Genomic DNA, 15,535 nt, shown 5'->3' with positions numbered 1-15,535 from the left:
CAACTGCATTGTCCCTTCCCTTTGACCTTGAAATATTTTTTCAAGGTCAAAGGTCAAGATCATTCCAATTTATTTTAATTTTCATTTTTAGCCGGGCTCATTTCTCGTAGAGAAATGCCCGGCTATTGCGACGGTGAGCTACAGAAAATGCTGCTTCTTCACCGCCAAATTAATTTTACGAGTTAGAATATAGTACGTCTGCGCAATCACCTTTGAGGCAATACAAACACTGAATTAAACTTTCATAGTTATCTTGAAATTGTCAATAGAATATTATAGTAAAATACTTTCTATCGTTTTCGCTGATTAATTATTTGGTTAAAATATGCGAAAGGTATTCAACAGGTATCCCTGTCTGCGTCATATTCTATAAATAAAGGGTGTACTATCAGGCTAATACAAATGCGGGGAACATCATTAATGACTTGATGTACGCTTCAATGCAAAACTCCCCGCTGAGGACCCATCTGTGCATAATTGTGTGACCTTAAATAATCTTGCTGCATCAGTGTTTATTTACTTTTGTTGGTATGTAAAACCCCGAAATGATACATGTGACAAATATTTTACGCTGTTAAATTCTAGCTACATTTTAATTAATTTTAAAGCTTTTTAATGCTATATATGGCATAAATTGAGGGTTGTCAAAAAGTTCGTGGACAATGACGATTTTGTGCAAAGAAATGGTTCTATATATATCTTTTGTATATCAAAATATTTCTTATAAAAAAAAAACAAATCAGAACGATTTCGTTTTTATGGATGGAACGTAATATTTTTGTAAAAATCGGGGTCTTTAATGATCGCGGATAGTGCGCACAGACCAGTCTGACGTTAAGCTAATTTCATTATAACGTCAAACATTTGGATTTTGACTTAACATATGTTCATGGACACACACTTTATTTCTTTTTAAAGGTGCAACGCACTTCCAAGTGCTAGCAATAATCTTTAAGTATAGATTATAATTTATTTAATTTTTAAAATTCAAAACAATGCACAAAAATTTACGAGCGTCATCTAAATAAACAGTTTGTATACACAAACTGCACAGCCCAGTCCGACGCTGCGCTAGATTTATAACAACGTCATGAATAGAAATCTCAATTTTTAGTAAATTACATGTGTTGTTAAATTCTTGTAGTGTCTTTGAATTTGTACACGCCGTTGAAAAATCGTATATACCAATCTGCAATTGATACACTAAATATATTTCAATAATTTTGAGTTGTTTTAACTAATATTTTCTCTCTTACGTCGTTTCAACCATATAAATACTATTTTTTTTTATCGGACGCTGCCCCGTGCGGACGGCCGACGTCACCTTTTTGTCGAGTTCTGATACATATTTGTTAGGGTTTTGTTTAGTATTTGTACTGTCTATATAGTAAGCGATACTTAAGATATCATAAAATGGATATAGCCTCTTTATTTGTGTTACATAATTTTTTTTAAAATTAATTTTTGACTTGTCTTATATAGAAAATAATCATTTTAATCCGAACACTTTATATCAGAGTTTATATCAATTTAACCTTGGTCCGTGCGCACTTTCTGCGACCTTTAAAGACCCTGATTTTTACAAAAATATTACGTTCCATCAATAAAAAATAAATCATTCTGACTTGTTTTTTCATAAGAAATATTTTGATATACAAAAGATTTATATAGAACCATTTATTTTCACAAAAACGTCATTGTCCACGAACTTTTTGGACAGCCCTCGTATATATAATCATCTTTTCAATGGCTGAATCAGCTTGATTTTAAACTGTCATCGTGGTCTTTGTTCATTACCCTATAAATGAGCCCGGCTTTCAGTACTTCTGAGTACTTTGATTTTCTATGCTTTCAGACAATTTTTGTTTCTTTTTCATGGAATTTAATTTTAAGGAGTCAGATATAAAGCAAAGTTCAAAGAAGGTGGAAAGACCTCTTATTGTTCTGTGAACAATAAGTCTCCTAGTTTTTTATTATTATTTTTTTTTATGGATCTTTAATCTTGAATACTGTTCGTTATCTCCATATATTTCTTTATACAAAGAATATAAAGAATATAAGTTATTTGCAATACTTTTCTGACATATAAATCGGCTATAATATGATAAATTTGTACAGGTTTGTCTTAGAAGAAATCGATACTTCATTTTATGTAAATATCTATCAAAGGTGCATATGAAAACCTCGATGCTTTGGTTCATAATGTGAGCCATCTGGCTAGCGGGTCTTTTTTTCATTTTGAGTTTCAAGATACTATATACGCAAATTTATGTCAATAGATGTTTTCTCCATGTGTTTTTCATTTCTTGCTCATTAATAAATTTATCAGTATCATTTTTGTCTATCGATACAAAATGCGATCCAGACATAGTCTACTGCGAGACAGGTTTCACTTTTTTGAGACGGTAAGTTGGGAATGGCAATGTCAGACCTGTTTCCTCAATCTCGACTTCATAAATAATTTCAACATTTTCAAATTTAGAAGATTACACCCCATCTAAACCACCTCCATCAACCTTTACAATATTATTGAATTATTTGGGACTTTTTCTTTCCATCATATACGTGCATTCGTTTACTTACATTACGTCAAGTGGCGTAGAAATACATAGTGTGTATACGAAAACGATATCCAGTGAGCTGTATCCAGGGGATAAAAGGGCTAGATGATAAAAAGATATATAAGATGTATTACCTCAAATTTTTACAAGCACACTTTAAGACATATTCGCTAGCCAAGGGCTTCTGATATTCTGCTCTCCTCATAGATGTTAAAACTTCAACATCAATATCTATATTAAAGATTTTAACTTTGAAAATAAATACTTTGTTCTTAATTATTCTTCAAAACTTTCATGATTTAAATACGTTATTGATCTCTGCTGATGACACAATCCGTGTGTACCTATTCAAATTCGAGATCATGTGACGAAAACAGTCTCATATTCTTCTCGCAGCACCGTATGCCAAGGGTTTCTGTATAGTGTAGCGTATCAGAAACCCTTGGCTAGCGAAGGTGACATTTAGAGAAGATTTAGAATCAAAGCGAAAGATATATTTTGTACATATAAATTCACCATTCTGTTTTCTTCGTTTTTAAAGGCAGTGTTGCATTTTCGGCTTACCAATCAACTGCTAAAAGTTACAAACAACACGAAACATGGATCTTCGATACAGTTCTCGTCAACGACGGGAATTCATATGAGAAGACAACAGGAATCTTTACCGCACCTTCTGACGGGACATATGGGTTTACCTGGGCAACATTAACAGATCCAAATAAAATGGCTCATCCCTTCCTGAGAGTTAATGGGCACTATAAAGGATATACTGCATTCAACAGTTTAGCCGTTCCAAAGAAATTCTGGAATAGCGGCTCTAATACGGTACTTGTTCGACTGAAGAAAGGTGACAAGGTCAACATTGCTTCAGGATATAGGAACGAGTTTGCCAGGGAAAATTACACTTCGTTTTCGGGATGGAAGATACAATAACTTTTTTTTGTTTAATTATAAAAGATTATAATTAGATTAATTAAGATATAAAATAAACAAATGTTTGTTTTAATCTTTAACACATCCTCAAACAAAATTTATTTCCTCTGCTGTTGACAGCTATCTGAATGGCTCAATTAAGATCAAATGATCAAGTTAAAAAAGTATAAAATTAATAGACTGGATGTGCCTATTTTAAACGTAAAAAACTTAAAGCTTAGAGTTTTGGTGTTTATACTATTTGAAACGTTCCTCTGTGAAGCAGCTGCTATTCGAACTTGTAATTTTATAATGCTTATGTATATTTTAAGACATTTCTTTTTAAATTTTATTAAAACTAGAGGTACTGTGAGTAATGAGATATTAACTAAATGATACCCCCGCCTCCCATATGAATATAATAGGAGTGTTCTTGTATTGTTGTGGGATTGTGGGATATGTGTCAGATTAAAGGTAAAAAAGGAGGTGCACAATGGCAATATGTAATAAAGATTCTGAGAAAGTTTCAACAAATTTCGTTCCTCCATTATACCCGAATTTTACTGTGTAGCTACAACACATTTTTTTTCTCAAACTAATAACTGTTTGAGAAGAAACACGTTTTTGAATTTGATTGGTAATTTTTCTTACAATCCAGCTACCCTAAAATATTTTTCAATCAAATGGAGACGCCACCACTTGCCAGTGGAGAGCTACAAATTTTGTCCTATACTCGGCACTCGGGGCATTGAGCAGGAAGGGATCTTTTTCGTGCCAGCACCTACTGCGACACGGGACCTCGGTTTATACGGTCTCATCCGAAGGACTACGTCCAACACTGGGATTCGAACCCGCGACGTAAGGATTGACTCCTTACTTCGCGACTATAGAGCAGACGCTCTAACCACTGCGCCACGCGGGCGACAATAATCATCAGAGGTTATTGAATAGTTCAAGGACCTCCTCTTACACAGAAAATTTTCGTATAAAATTGATTTGAACATGATCACTGTTGCTAAGTTTGAAATAATACTGTATAAAGGACATTTGAAATTGCACTGAAATGTCTTTTATTGTGTTTTAAACTTACCTTAATATTGATTAGTTTTTTCATTCAAGATAACCGTGTAATGTGCTGTTTTTGTATATCAAGAAATTTTCAATTTCTCGCTTCGAAATAATTTGTCATAAGAAAACACACTTTTTTTGCCCTTGACATTTTTTAATCGCCAAAATGATTTAAAGCATTGGTTCAATTTTCTGTTTTTTTTACACATTTTATTCTGGGACCCAATTGAATCATTCTGTTGATTTTTTTTTTTGTAAACATTGAATAATACATTTTCTAGTTAGACAACTTAAAGTGTAGGATATTTACATTTGAATATTGATTCCGACGCTATGAATGTTCTATTCTTAGGTATAATTTTATTCAAATTTTCCAGTATCAATATATATCTTACTGAGGTTTAAGTAACAAAATGTTATCTTTTAAAGCAGTATTACATCTATTTGCAATAGATAAATAGATAATTTTAAAATAAGGCTCATAATCAAAATATCAGAGTTTCAGAAAAATTGAATTTAAGGAAAAATTTTGCCTTTCTATTTTGTCCTACCTTAAGTACAAATACCCTTTCTTTTGCTTATAAATTTTATGACAATTGTAATTCTTTAAAGATCTTTTAACCTAGTTTCAGTTTTAAGTACAAATACTCTTTCCATTACTTTTAACTGTTATTTCTGTGGTAGAAGAAAAAAATGAATGAATGCTTTTAAAAAAGGATAGGCCTGTTAATGAATTAATAGTAAACATTTCTGTATCTTTCTGCATTTAAGCAAGCCTTTGTGATAAACTTAATTCACTCTTTAAAATCTTTTATTCAATATTGAGTCTTACATAATAAAGCTGTAATAATTCTATCTATTGTCTCGAATTTTCATTTCTGTGGTTTTCAAAGAGTAATGATACCCAAGCCAGTGATACCAGTTCACACCGTCAGCAAATGAAGAATGATGTCCCTTTAGGTATAGACCATTCAGGTTGGCATGGTGACGATCACCATGCCACCAACCCCCTTTGTACGCCTTTTGACAACCACTGCTGTCCTGACGGTCTCGTGTATAGAATGGTCGACCATTATGATATGCCAAAGAATTGCCTTTTGAAGATATATATGTGAGAGCGATGACTGAAACAAGCTTATTCTGTGAAACCTGATTTTAAGTCATTTTTTTTTTTTTTAGAATTTTATATTGTTTGGCATGAAAATGGGTAATTCTTTTTCTTAAATAGAGAACTAAAATAATGCATCTTTAATTTTTTGGAAAATTACCTGCGTTTCCTCCGTCAGTCCCGACAGTCAAACGGTAGTTGGAGGCTAGGTTACCCAGAGAGAATGTTCGATAATATGCATATCTCCTTTGGTTTTGAAAGTCTGAGAGATCCACTCTCAGCTCATACCAACCCTGAGATGTCAGCTGATGTATTCGTTCGTTACGTGGTTTATAACAAAGAAAATACATAGGGGAAAATATTACTAGATATGCATGTTATTAAAATGATTATTTAATATTCATATTTAACATATTTTACTTTTCACGTTGAAGATAAAATAACATTGTGAAAAATCATTGACAAAAATGTAACAGATTAAAATAGAGAAAAGTGACTAAATTTAGAAATAATGTAAAGATGTTAAACTTAAATTATTACTTTTAATGTAATAGATAAATCGATTTGAGAGAGAGAGAGAGAGAGAGAGAGAGAGAGAGAGAGAGAGAGAGAGAGAGAGAGAGAGAGAGAGAGAGATTCAGCCTAAGGCACAAATCTTATGGGACTTATGAATAAAAATTGTGATGATTTCTCAAGAAATTCGTGTTACATTATTTTATTTCATTCTCTCGTTTGTTTCGGTATCTATTTACTTTACCATTAATTGATTCTTATTACATATTAAATTTTGAAGAAAAACAAACGTTAAAAAGTTGATAAATACATTTCTTTTGAAAAATAATGAAGATAAAACAGTGAGCGACCTCACAAAAAATTCAAACAGTAGAAATATAAAATTAGAGCTTAAAAGTGGACTCCTTGTATATACCAATCCAATGTTCGTCACTTGGAACACCAAAACCATACTTGTATTCCTTCCAATATCTGTTGAATCCAATTTTTCCATTCGGCCGTCTTTGAAAAACCTAATATCATGAAAAAAGATAAACAAAAAGTGATCTTTTTCAAAATTAATCGTTGAACAATAAAAATGTATAAAAGGGGGCATAATTTTAAAATCAAAGTTAACAGAAACCCCTGAAAATTCAAGAGGTGGGATTAAGTGCTTAGGGGGAGTGAGCGTCCCTTACTGACCGATCACAAACGCACTTATCCCTTTGTTGTATTGAAAACGTAGACGGAACATTTTATATTCACATTCAGTTTAATAGAATTACATCAAATATTGATTTTACCGTCCAACCACCACCGGAAGTTGTCATGTCACAATAAACTTGAAATCCACCGGTCCCCTTAGGATAAATTTTGTACAGACCGCTTTTAGTATTATTCTACCAGTGTAAATCTTGGCAATCCTTTGGTAAGAATGGCACTACAAATACATTTATCATTCAAATAGATTTTTCCCTGCAATTCTATATATTATCTGTTATTTCTTTTGTTTAACGACTTTGCGATTTCATTTTTTATTATTTGTATTTTTCTCCTTGAAATTTATGTTCAAGGTCAAGTACAAGTCAAATTAATCAACATTCTTTTAAATCAAACAATCTCAGAATATACTTACAAGATGCCAAAGGTAATATATTTTCCGGAATTATGAAAAGCCATGATAGAATACAGATGGCGAAAACAGAAACTTGCATTTTCTACCAGGAATTCTTTTCCTCACCGAAGAGAGAAAAATGAATTATTTTAATAATCAACACTTACATGTAGACGGCATGTGTTGTGAAGTGTGCTTTTGACAGGTGCCTGAATTTACAGGCGCGCAAAATGTTTGATTTCATCGAGTTTTGAAGTATATTTGAATAGTGCTTTGTCTTGAAATACGGAGTTGACAGACTGCAGCATTGAAATTTTGGATGTTTTTTATTTATAAATACAAAAACAGTAGGACCTGGTCATAAATTTCATCAAGCTTAGTTTTGGGGTTGCAAAACAACAATAAGCATCTTACAACCACAACACCGAATTAATAAAATCTTTTTTTTTTAAAAAAATGATTTGTATGTTGAACATAGAGTATTTTGAAATGGAACCTTAAACTTCCTTGATGAGTCAGCTTATAATTTGTACTGTTAAATTAAGAGAAAATTACTGTTCGTGAAATTTACTGGATATTCCGGTGTTCAGAACAGGTTCAAAGAAAAATAGAAGTTAACTGCATGATGTACGACTTTTAAAATAAATTGATATGTCAAGCATTAACAATATTTTTGGAACTTTATTTCAATGATAAAAAATGATGAAAAATTATTTTGATTTATCTCCCCAGATAGCATGACTATGTTGGGCCAACACTGGTAAAAGGTTGTAAGGTTGGCGTTGGGGGAACAACGCTGGGCCAACGTTAGACCCATGTTACCATGTCAACCTTCTCGACCATGACATAAATACTTTGCTGGCCAAACGTTGGTCCAACATAAGCAATTTCCAATAACTTTACTTTCGAAGGAAGGAAGGGTGCTGATGTTGGCCCAACGTTGGCCCTAATGAGTACAACAACCTTAAAGAAAGTGTCTTTTCAAATTTGTAGTTGTATATTGGACCATGATTTGCCCTGATGTTTGTAGTACACCCGTAAAGAATGTGTCAAATCAAGTTGGTAGTGGTATGTTGGCCCAACGTTGGCCCAATGTTTGTAATACATCCGTAAAGAATGTGTCAAATCAAGTTGGTAGTAGTATGTTGGCCCAATGTTTGTAATACACCTTTAAAGAAATGTCTTATGAAGTTGCTAAGAGAATTTTGGCCCAACGTTGGCCCATGTTCAAGAGTGTTATTTTGTTCAGGTTTTTCAAAGATGGGATATTTATTTTGGGCCAACGTTGTAATTATTATACTGCCAACTAAATGATGGTGTCAATTTTATAATTAGCTGCTGGTTTTAGTTGGGACAGCGTTGGTTCCAAATATTAAATTAGAAGCACTGAAATAATTAAGAGGATATTTTATGTCCATGCTTTTCATTAGATGACTGCTTTTGTTTAAATATGATATTTTCAACATTTTAACTTTGAACTTAAGTGATAAAAACCAAAGAGTGTTTTATTCTATTTTTTGAATAGTGTGCATGGTTATTTATTTTTAATAAAACGATTAAAATTATTAAAATTATGATTTTTTTTATGAGCGGTATATTTGTGAGAATTAAGAGAAGACTGAATAATTGTTAGTTAAAAGTTCTCAGGAACAGGATGTGAATCCCAGATAGCAGAACATCGTTGGTCCAATCTTACATTATGTTTGTATTATCGCTGTTTGGTTACATTTAATGGACCAAAAAAGGCCCAAAATGGAATATTGATATATGTAGTTGATTATGTATAATGGGGCCAATGTTGGGCTAACTGTTGGCGTTATATCATAAAACTATTATCATGAGAGAAAAATTTTTGTTGGGGGATTGACAACGGCCCAAATTTGGCCCAATATATCATAATCCTTTGGGTTCTGGGAAACAACATCCGGGCTACTTGTAATATCCGCGCCATTTTTAATCTGACACGAGCGTAATGGACTGATCCCTTTGATATCTCATCCACTTTGAAGATTTATAATATGTTTGCTTCGACACAGCTTAATTAATGTTTATGTTTAAACGATATCTTGTAGTACAAATCTGTGTAAATAAGTGCAGAGGCCAGGTGCTGTTGAGACAACACTGTCCCAGATAGCATGCTAACTTTGGGCCCAACGTTGGGCCAATGTTGGTTACATCGGGCCAATGTTGGCAAATGACATTGGCCCAATGTAAGTTTGCTTATCGGCCCAATGTTGGCCCGATATGTTGTACCGAGTTTGCCCAATGAAGAATGTTATTTCTACAGATATTGGCCCAACGTTGCAAACATTGTCCAATTAAATGAATGCGACACTGGGCCAATTTTTGGGCCCAACGTCAACAATAACATTGGGGCCATGTTGGCAAAAGACGTTGACCCAGTGTCATTTTGCTAATTGGCCCAATGTTGCCTGATTATTGGACCAACATTGGACCAATGTGTATAAATATTTAATTGTTACAAATCTGTATATTAACAAATTCGGTAGTCTCTAAAATCAGAAATAAAACTACCACCAATCCTTCTTGAAAATACAAGTTAGCTAAAATTAATTTACAAGGCTTGTTAAAATTCTTAATATTTATCAAAACAAAATAAATTATCAGTGATTAAATTTATTTTTCTAACTTTCTATACAAGAAAAATATATGAAAGTATAAAATAACAAATGTGTTTTGATACAGTTAAAAAAATAAATAATTTGCCCCTTTTTAATTGAAATTTGTGTTTTCTTATTTTACTTGTATACACTTAAAGTCGAGCACATATGATCAAACATGTTGAAAATGTTGAACATGTTAAAGTTAAAACAAAATTTATTCAGTACTTAAGGATATATTGGGTTCTTTCATTTAAAATGTGTTCAGTGTACTGACAAAGGAGTATTTATGATAAGAGCCAGTTTTGGCCCCTTCAAAATCAACATTTTAGAATGACCTTCAAATATGTTTAATTGATATTTATTTTGTACAAGAGATTATATTAGAAATATTTCCAATATATTTTTTCACATTTATATGCACATTTATAGCTGTAAATGACGAGAAATGATGCTATTTTTGTTATCTAACAAAAAACCGTTGCCTTTTTTTTATGTTTTTTTATATGGGGGAAAAATAGAACGCAGTGTAGAACATACATAATTTTTCTGTCACTCATTAGTATTGGATAGATACATCTTTGGTAAAGATATAAATCTTGTTCTAGGCTGCGCTCTAATTTTCTGGAAGAAAAACTGCTTGAAAATAAGCAGTTTTATTCAAAATATGTAAAATGGTGGGAAAACGTTATTTATATGATGTCATATTTCTAAAATAACAGCATTTTGATCAGAATGAAAATGACCAATACAGATCGCATATATAGCTGTACAAATTAAAGCTATAAATAAAGTACAGTTAAGATATTCATTTTAAGGGGGGAAGGGCACTTACCACATATCACTCTTTTCTATACATGTATTTAACTTTGAATATTGAGTTATATGGCGCAACATTAATCAAAATCGGTGTAATTGTGATCAAGCGTAGAAATTTTATACATAAATGCCTTCATCACGAAGCTAATGCTTAATCACACCATCAAACAAAAAAGACGGTTATTCCTCAATTGACAGCTTAAAAATATAGTGATATACTTATAAATTTAATCGTATGTTTTCTCTTTACTGAGAAAAGTAACAAATGTATAAAGTATCAAATACTACAATTTTAGTGCTACTGGAGATTCTAAAAAGACATTGAGAACACAATCAAAGAATGGCTAAAGTATGCCAAGGACAGGGATGGGGGGGGGAAAACAAAAAGAAATTTAAAGAAGGGGAGGAGGAGACGCTGGAGAGAGAAGAGGAGACTTAGGAGAGGGTCGATTGAACGGGCAGGTCTCTTTTTCCTGTTTGGGCTGTGACATACCTATAGTTCTCTCCTTTTCTGTGTCTGTTTGTCATGATGCAGATGTCAGATACATTTTTGTGTAATAAAAAATTTTGGGGGTTCATTTTAGTATTATTTTAAGAAAAGGAGGTCTTTGTTTATTTTTTAGACGTGCTTATTGATATCTGCAATTCACTAAACTTGTGCCCAAATTTTCATCAGAAAGGGAGTATACAATCATTTAACTATGGAACCCGTCACTGCCTTATAGCAGAACACTACTATTGCATTGTGTCAACCTTCCATTACATTATGTCAACTCTTTATGACATTAACCCACACTACTATTGCATTGTGTCAACAATCCATTACATTATGTCAACTCTTTATGACTTTAACCTACATTACTATTGCATTGTGTCAACCGTCCATTACATTACGCCAACTCTTTTTGACATTAACCCACACTACTATTACGTCGTGTTAACTTTCCTTTACATCATGTCAACTCTTTATGATATTTACACATACTACAATTATATTTCGTCAGTTTGCATTTCGTTATGTTTACTTTTCATGACATCTTAGTTTTTATTAATCTGATGTAAAAAGCTCATGTCATACTGTGCGCACTCTTCTACATTATGTCGATTCACTATTACGTTATGCGAACACGGGTATCCTCGGCCTTTATATGAGCATAACGTATTTTCGCGTTCCGCCGTAACACCTAAAAATGGCGGTAAAGAAAACTGTCGTAGAAGAGATTCTCGGCGATTTGGGAATGACATCTTTAATGAAAACTTTAAGCGACAAATGATTGACAATCTTGAAACGTGCAAAGCCTTAACACTGAATTAAAGTCCCAGGCCGTAACTACCATTTAGGCAAGTGAGGCAGATGCCTCTCTAAAATTCTAGAGCATTGTGAAAATTGAAAAAAAAAAAGAGAGTCGTTTAACTTTAATTAATTATGTGTCTTAGTACTAAAATAATACTTTCCATTTTTTTTTTTCTGTTAACCTGTAAATCTTCTTAACTATGTCATTATTGTTACGCATGCAAAAAATAATAATAATCAAAAGTTTTAATTTGTTTGTCTGTTTCTTTTTTATTTTAATTTACTTTTTATTATTGTTTTACGCCCATTCCAAGATTTTTTTTCCCTCTTATTAACACCACTTACAGTAGGTGGCTGCAAATTTTAGAGCAATACTCGGCACTCAGGGCCATTGACCATCTTTAGTCTTGCAAGCATATCAATATCATACTGCAACATGGGACCTCGGTTTTTACATTCTTTCGAAGGACAAGTCTCCACATCCCCGCAATTTTGATGCAAACATTCAACGTAAGGATCAAGCCCCGCACAAACGCTCTAGATAGCCACTATTGAACGCGAACTACAATTCAAAAAGTACAAAACATTCAAAGATTGTCTTTAATTTTGGGAAATCCCGTATCCCCAGAGAACCCCCTCAGAAACTTCTATGAACTTGAGACTCGGGTGGCCCCCAGATCCATTGCCTCACTAAAACTTTGAGCCTAGTTACAATTGAAGTCTCGAAATTCAATCGTGTTTACTTAATGTGATAATTAAATAAATCAAATATTATGAGTCGTGTAGCAATCTTTTTTTTATTTTTATTTTGATTTTTTTTTTTTTTTTTTTTTTTTTTAATAAAAGTCTTAAACTTTGTAGGACATTGCATTAGTTTCACATTAAGTTTAGCTGAATTAAGTTGAAAACTTTTTTCTATAAAAAAAAGCCTAGAGCTTCTCCGCTTTCCGCCCTTGGTCTATCCATCCATCCAAGCCCGAAAATCCTATTTCGGAGAGAGGGGTCCAACTTCGATCAGTCCTATTTTTTTTTTGTCAGATATATTACATTACCCTAAGCGGACTATACTTCAACAAAAAGTGAGGGTGGGGCTGTACTTTAAATGAACATTACATTTTCTATAGTAAAGTTACATGTGTAAGTCTGGGAAAAGAGGGAGGCTGATATTATGTGCCTGTAATTCGTCCTAATCAATCAGGACCCCCCCCCCTTCTTACCAGTCATTAAAACACGGTCGTCAACATTCATTACATACTAGATATGCAGCTTTGAGATAATGTGAATGCATTTTAACATCAGGTATTGAACTTTTGGAATGAACATGATAAAGAGTTAACACAATATAAAGATATTTTTAAATCACATAAGAAAGAGTTGACATAACGTCTATATATATCAGCACATCACGGAATGGAGATTTGACATAATGTAATAAAGTATTGATACAATATAAGAAATTTTCACATTATGTTATACACTTTTACACCACGTAATAAAGCACTGACATAAAGGTAAGGTGTGTTACCTCACATCATGATGCCCTCGCCGTAAAATAGAGATAAATTCATATCACGTAATAATGCTTTGATATAATAGAAATATACACTCTCAAAAAGGAATGGGCTTTTGACTTCATGTAATGATAAGTTTAAATATAAAACACAATTTACTTGACGTAATGCAATTTTGACCTCACATATTAAAGATATGAAATGAAGTAAAGAAACATTCATTTCACGTAATAAAGTTTTAACACAATGTAAACACATTATCACTTCACATAATGAATTTTTTACTTCAAGTTATGAAGTGCTGACATAATGAAAGGATGTATTTACTTCATGTAATGCAGCATTGACATGATGTTAAGATATATTTACATCATCTCATAAAAAATGGACATAACGTAAAGATATGTTCACATCACGTAATGATAAATTGACATAATAAATACATAGTCGTATGCTATAAGGCAGTGATGGCGTTCCATATTTAACCCTACATGTATCGCTTCAAGTGAGCATCAACTTTTTGTTCTTTATTAATGTTTTCTTCATGCTTTGAGCAATAAAATACATGTATTTGTATGTTATAATTTAATTTAATAATATGATTTCTTTTTCCTCAGTTTTTTAATTAATGTAGAGCTACTTACAGTGCAATACTTGTTGATGGTAATTCTTTGAGATATTGTGAATATGAATTAAACCATTAATCTAGCATATATACAGTATATTGTAAAGGGCTTTTACCATTAAACTGTACTACAAATTACGGAGTAAACCTTATATAGTTTGTTATTATATATAGAAAATGGCCAGCCAAAAAAATGAGTTGTCCTGATGGAGAGCCCCCCCCCCAAACCAACGCTATAAAAAATAGTTTTCCTCATATTTTTTCAATATGGAAAGTAGCTGTAGATTTAACATTTGTCTATCCAACAATAAGCCAACAATTTGTTATATTGACTTACCGTAGAAGTTATAAATAGCTAATTGTAGAAATGTTACCAAAGTGAGAGAATATATTTTTTCCAACAGTATAATATATTTACATTGAAAACAAAATTTTGCCAAAATGTATGTAATTATTTCGCTAGGCCATAACAAATTAATGAATTTAAAGGGAATTATCCAAATGGACAACTATAAAAAAAAATTACGAATATTTAAGAATATGGCACTTGTAATAATTAACTATTACATTGGCCCAACAATAAGCCCACAAGTTGCTGTCCATTAAGGGCCAATGAAAAGTGGAATCATGGCCCAATGTTGAATGCAAACGAGATGGCCCAACATATAGCATTGTTGCCCATTCAACAAAAGTCCAACAGCATCCTGTTGTAGTAAGTGAATATCAAAAAGACAATTTCTTTGCATTTTTTTTTTTTTTTGTCGTACTTTCAATGCTTTTCAATCTTGTTTATCATGAAATTTGCGTTTTATTATCATTTTTGAAGTGATGCAGTTCCCCCTGTTGTTATATTACTTTTTAAAAAAATCTTTACCCGTCAAAAAATTATTTTACCGGTTATATACATTGATTAACATTGCCTTATCTTTTATTCTTAAGCATGATTTAAAGTGACAATACGGCGCATATCTAAAATTCAGCAAATCGTTTTATAAAATTTTCACTTTGCACTGGATAACCTTTCCAATTTTTATTCATTTTAACATCTATAACAGATATCATACTTTTCAGATTAAAGTTCATTAGTACACATCATTCTGATTATTTCATTAAAATTAATCATTTATGGTCAATAAATATATTTTTCGCAACGTTGTAAACTTTCACATGCCTTGCTATCCACGCATGCGTATAGTTTTGGTGCATTCAAAACAGCATGGAAAGAGAAGGAAACCCGGTAGGCCTGCTACATTGATGAAGTCGACCAAAACGAAAAACAAAACAAAAAAATAGGGCTTTAAATTAAAAAGCAACTTTCCTGACAAAATTTTGTTGGGAGATTAATATAATATGAAGAAGAAACGGGATCTCGGCGACATTCACGTGGGGCTCGCGAAGGATCTACCCTTC

The 15,535-nt window shown here is 32.4% G+C and overlaps 1 pseudogene; it reads right to left on the bottom strand.

The window, feature by feature from the left end:
- Nucleotides 1-5,393: 5,393 nt before the first annotated feature.
- Nucleotides 5,394-7,435, bottom strand: LOC134229421 (fibrinogen C domain-containing protein 1-like; annotated as a pseudogene).
- Between the last annotated feature and the right edge of the window lie 8,100 nt (nucleotides 7,436-15,535).

This window comes from Saccostrea cucullata, unplaced genomic scaffold (genome assembly GCF_032062105.1).
Source record: "Saccostrea cucullata isolate Sc308-1 unplaced genomic scaffold, CSIRO_AGI_Scuc_v1 ctg4735, whole genome shotgun sequence".
NCBI classification, from domain to species: Eukaryota; Metazoa; Mollusca; class Bivalvia; order Ostreida; family Ostreidae; genus Saccostrea; species Saccostrea cuccullata.
This window is presented reverse-complemented; position numbering and strand designations above follow the sequence as displayed.